We start from the raw sequence: 6,235 nt of genomic DNA, 5'->3' as shown, positions 1-6,235 counted from the left end.
GCACCTAACTGGTTCTGGCTGTGGAAGGTGGGGTCAATCCTCTATGGTGCTGTTTGAGAAGCACAGTTCTTCTGCCACTGATATGCCCCACTGCCCACAGGTGCACACACATTGTCAACACAGTCCTGGCTGTGCTTATGTCCTGAACCCCTGAAGCAGGCCAAGTCTCCCCACTGCAGAGGCCCCCACACACTCCACATGCTCTTGACACACACCCTGCCCTTCAGAGGAAGACCCACTCACCAACTTGCAGAGGATCCAGGCACCCAGTCTATGTGGGCCAACAAGTTGCCAGAGGGCTTGCTGTTGGATTGGGCCAGTCCCGAGGGTGGGCTGCCTGTCCTACCTGAACTGGATTAAATTGGGACTCCAGTGGGTGGGACAGACCTTGGGCTAACATGCCAGAGGAAGAACACCAATGGAATCTGCCAGCATATGAGTCAGCACAACTAAAGTAGGTCAAAATAATGGCTCTTGCTAATGTCTCAGTCCCTGGTGAGGTCTCACCTCTCACTGAGATCTGCCCAGAACCTATCAGGCGAGTCTCTCTTCAAAAAAGGACTTTGCAGCTTTCTTTCTGTTGATTTTAGATTGCTTTCCAAAATGAGTGAATTTGTGTATGGGCCCTTTAGGGGCTGGGTTTTTCCCACTTATGTCCCATAGCTTTTCTGGGGGTATTCCCTGTTGTAGTCAATAGCCAGCAAATTCAGATATTATGAGACTTATCTCAGTTGTGCTGAGTCCAAAGGATGTTCATAGCAGTAATGCTCCCTGATTCAGGTCCCTCACTCCTCCAGGGAAGGCTGTATACCTTAGGGTTGCTCCCAGCTGGCCATGCGGCTCTGTGGCTTATGAAGGTAGCTTTTTTCTCTCCAGAAAGGACTTTCTGCCTCTTCCACCTCAGTCAGGACAGTCCCTTGTTGCAGAGGTTCTTTTTATCCAGTTTTCAGTTCTCACTCAGGGGTAATTGTTCCACGAATAGTTGTAACTTGGTTTTGTTCATGGGAGAATGTGAGTTCAGAATCTGCCTATGTGGCCATCTTGACATCAACCTGGCAAGACCTTTTTCTAAGCATTTTCCTACATATTTCCTTAGATTGAGTTTTGAGCTCTTAAGGGAAGAATTTGAGGTGCAGAAGTTTAGCCTGGAGAAAATGACTGAGCATCAAGATGTGTGATGAGTGATAACTGAGTTCAGCACAGGATGGTGTTGTTCAAGATTTCCCTCCCACCCAGCTATCCAGCACACTCAACCTAAGTCTAATTGAATTCCTCAGAATAGATTTCTGGTGTCCTCTGCACATTGAGTCAGAGGATTTCAGTGTATGCTCAGAGGGGTAAGAGGATGTATGGAAATGGTTCAGGGCTTCTAGAAACAGTGACGTATCGCCCCCATCTGGTGAACTTGAAGAAATTACTAAGCCACCTGTGCTTCAATATTGTCATCTGTTGGAAATCCCTGGCCATCCTCAAAAGGGACTCTTTTAAGACTGGACAGCTGGCAAATATTTCTAACTGCAAAGTATTTCTTTTGGAGGAGAGCTGGGTTTCTGTTAGAAATCATCAACTTCTCCCTCACAGCAGATACTCCCTCATTCTCTAAACTGAACAGGGACTATTTGAGGAGTGCTCCTGCCCCCTGGTGGTTGTAACTATAACTTTTTAACAGATTTAATGAGGTTAAATAACAAACCGCACACATTTAAGTCATATACTTTGGTAAGATTTGACATGCGTGTACACTGTTGGACAGTCACCACAACCAAGACACTGAATTTATCTGTTACCCCAAAAGTTCCCTTGTGCCCCTTTGTCATCCTCCTACTCCTCCTCACCCTCTCCTATGCCCATGTAACCAATGATTTACTTCTGTTACTATAGATTAGCTTGTACTTTCTAGAATTTTATATACATGGAATCATACAACATGTGTTCATTTTGTGTGGCTTCTTTCAGTCAACATCATTATTTTGAGATGCATCTGTGTTGTGTGTGTATCAACAGTTGATTCCTTTTTATTGCTGAGTAATTTCTTTATCTGTCTGGACCACAATCTGTGTCTACATTCACCTGTTGAGATACATTTGCGTTATTCCCAGTTGTTGTCTATTACACAGAAAGCTGTTTTGAATATTTCTATAAAAGTCTTGATAAAGGCAGGTGCTTTCGTTTCTCTTGGATACAAACCTAAGAAGGGAATGGCCAGGGTATATGGGTAAGTGTATATTTAACATTTTAAAAACCTACCAAATTCTTTTCCAAAGTGGCTGTGACATTTTACATTCCCCCAGCAACATCTGAGAGTTTCACTTGTCCCATATCTTCACCAACATTTGGTATAAGAATTAGTAATGTTAATTTTGGTATAACATTTGGTATAAGAATTTTAATTTTTAGATTCTAATAGGGGTGTAGTGGTTTTTATTTGTCTTTCCCTAAGGATTGAGAAGTTTCTTTTCATTTTTAACAGGGCACAAGCATTCCAATTTCTCCACCTCCGCTCCAACACTTATTTATTGTATTTTGACACTAGTCATCCTAGTGGGTGTGAGATGGTATCTCACTGTGGTTTTGATTTACATTTCCCTAATGATTAGCGATGTTGAGCATCTTTTCATGTGCTCATTGGCCATTTGTATGTCTTCTTTGGAGAAATGTCTGTTCAAGTCTTTTGCCCACTTTTCAGTTGGGTTGTTTGGCTTTTCATTGTTGAGTTTTAGGAATCCTGTCTATATTCTGGATATTAACCCATTATCAGATATATGGTTGGCAAATATTTTCTCTCATCTTGGTGGTTGCCTTTTCACTGTATTGATTGTGTCTTTTGATGCACAAAATTTTAACTTTTATGAAGTCCTGTTTATCTAGTTTTTCTTCTGTTGCCTGTGCCTTTGGCTTTCTCTCCAAGACATTATGCTAAATCCCATGTTGTGAAGATTTTGTCCTGTGTTTTCTTCTAAGAATTTTATAGATTTAGGACTCTGATTCATTTTGAATTAATTTTTATATATGATGTTAGGTAAGAGATTAACTTAATTGTTTTGCATGTGGACATCCAGTATTCCCAGCACAATGTGTTGAAAAGAATGTCTTTTCCTCATTGAATGGTCTTAGCACTTGTCAAAAATCATTTGACCATATAAAACAGGGTTTATTTCCAGGTGCTCTTTTCTATCCCGTTGGTCTACGTGTCTGCCTTTATGACAGTGCCACAGTGTTTGATGAATAGCTTAGTAGTAAGTTTTGAAATCAGATTATATGAGTCTTCCAGTTTTATTTTTCTTTTTGAAGATTGTTCTGGGTATTTGGGTTCCCTTGAGATTCCTTATGAATTTTTTGATGGATTTTTCTATTTCTACAAAAAAAGGCATTGGGATTTTGACAGGGATTGCACGGAATGTGTAGATCTCTTTGGATACTATTGACATATTAATAATATTAAGTCTCCCAACCCGTGACCATGGGACGTATTTCCATAATTTATGTCTTTAATTTCTTTCACTTTGTTCTGTAGTTTTCAGTGTAGTAGTCTTTAACTTCCTTTGTTAAATTAATTTCTAAGTATTTTAGTCTTTTTAATCCTATCTTAATTGGAATTGTTTTCATAATTTATTTTTGATTGTTTGTTTTTCATGTATAAAAATAAAAGAGAGGTAAGTTGGAACGGAAGAAAGAAAATTATCTCCCTTTGAAGACCAAATGATCTTATATGTAGAAAATTCTAAAGATTTCACAACAAACTCTTCAAGTAATGAATTCAGCAAAATAGCAGGATAGAAAGTCAACGGATAATCAGTTGCACTGTTGGTGGGAATGTAAAATAGTACAACCACTGTGGAAGATAGTATGGGATTTCCTCAAAAATTTAAAAGTAGAATTACCATATGCTTCAGCAAGTCCAATTCTGGGCACATACCCAAAATAATTGAAAGCAGGGTCTTTAAGAGTTGTTTGTACACCTATGTTCAAAGCAGCATTATTCACAGTAGCTATAATGTGGAAGCAACCCAAATGTCCATCAACAGATGAGTAAATAAGCAAAATTTGGTCTATACATATAATAGAATATTATTCAGCCTTAAAAAGGAAGGAAATTCTGACAAGTGCTGTAACATAGATGATTCTGAGGACATTATGCTTAGTGAAAGCCAGTCACAAAAACCAAACACTGTATGATTCAACTTATGTAAGGTCCTTAGAGTAGGCAGAATCATAGCGACAATTGTAGCATGGTGGTTTCCAGGGTCTAGGGGAGGAGGGGATGGGGAGCTGTTGTTTAATTGGTATGGTGTTTCAGTTTGCCAAGATGAAAAGAGTTCTATAGATGGACACTGGTGATGACTGCACAGCATTATGAATGCATTTAATACCACTGAACTGTGTTCTTAAAAATGGTTAATATGGTGAATTTTATGGTATACATGTTTTATCACAAGTTTAAATTTTGTAAAGATGAAGAACAAGGGCAATGAATAGAAAATGGAATATGGTAGATATTAATCCACTTATATCAATAATCACTTTAAACGTCAAGGCCCAAATACACCCATTAAAAGACAGAAATTGTCCATAGATTGCTGGGAAGACGGCAACACAGGAAGACTCTGAACTCACCTCCTCCCCCAGACACAACAAATTCACAACCACCTGTGGAACAATAACCCCTGAGAGAGAACCAGAAACTGGATAAAAAGAACTCCCACAAGGGGCAACACTGACTGAAGTGGAAGAGGCAGAAACAACCCTCTGCTGAGGAGAAAACTACATTCTACCCATGGTGCTCCATTGCAGGGAAGAATCCTAAGTTATGAAGCTTTTCCTGGAGGAGCAGGAGATCTCAGAGGGGAGCTAGGCCAAAATACGCAGCTTGTGAATTCAGCACAACTGAGATGATGTCATAATACCTGGCATTGCTGTTTTTTAAAACCAGTGGAGAACACTCCCAGAAAAGCTACCACCATAAGAGAAAGAAAATCATGCTCTTAAATGGCCCATGGACAAATTCACCTATTCTGGAAGTCAACACAAAGTCATCAGAAAGAAAGGTGCACAGTCTTTGGTAAAAGAGACTCACTTGATAAGCTCTGAGTGCATCTCAGCAAGGCAGGAGGCAACTGGGCCCACCTCCCCAAGGACTGAGACACAAGTGGCAGCCATCACTGTGACCTAGAACAGGTGTGCTGCCACAGACACTGGCAGATGCCATTGGATTTCTTCCTCTGGCCTGTTAGCACAGGGGGTTGCCTCATCCACTAGAGCACTGATTTAATCTAGCTTCACCAGGGCAGGCAGCCCACCCTAGGGACTGGTAAGCCCATGTAGAATGTGTGGGCCTGAGTAGGAAGTGGGTGTGTGACCTCTGCAGCCAGGTGACAGAGTCCACTTTAGTGGGGCAGGGTATGCATGTGGGGCATGACTGCATTGACAGTGTGTGTTGGCCCATGGTTGGTGCATGTGGGCTACAGCAGCTTTGTGCTGTTGGCCTTCTCCAATAGCCACATAGGGGATCTGCCCCACCTTCCAAAGCCTAAAATAATTGGGTGCTGCCAAGCCTGGGGCCAGCCCCACCCAGTCATACTACTGAGAGAGCTGACAACAGCCTTAAGGCCAGAGGCCCACAGCAGTTGTGAGCCCCTGAAAGTAGCAACCAGCCATGCTGGAGGCCTGACTCACTTAACAGCAAAAGAGCAGCAGGTGTGTGCAATCAGCTGTGCTGGGGCTCCCCCCCCCCCCCAATAAAGTGACTAAAGTGACTGTAGCAGCTGCACACGGCTGAGCCTTACAACGAGCCAGTTCAGGGACCAGCCAGCCTATTGGCGCACCTGCAGCAAGAGTAGCCCTGCCACAACAGGAGGGACTATGTAGCCCACGGAGAGGACAATTCTGAAATATTGGGAACTGGTGATCAGAGGGAAGCACACTGCTGGGCCTCATAGGTCGTCTCTTATCTAAGGCCACATCTCCAAGATTGGGAGACATAGCTGATCTACCTAATACATAGATGTGAACACAGAGAAATAGACAACATGAGGAGACAAAGGAATATGTTCCAAATCAGGCAACAGGACAAATCCTCTGAAAAAGAACTAAAGGAAACAGAGGCAAACAATCTACCTGATAATGGGTAAAAAGTAATAGTAATAAGGAGCTCATTGATCTTGGGAGAAGAATAGATGAACACAGTGAGAACTTCAACAAAGAATTGAAAAATACAAAAAAGAACCAATCAGAATTG

The sequence above is a fragment of the Equus asinus genome, chromosome 6, assembly GCF_041296235.1.
Source record: "Equus asinus isolate D_3611 breed Donkey chromosome 6, EquAss-T2T_v2, whole genome shotgun sequence".
Lineage (NCBI taxonomy): Eukaryota > Metazoa > Chordata > Mammalia > Perissodactyla > Equidae > Equus > Equus asinus.
Note: the sequence above shows the minus strand (reverse complement) of the source record.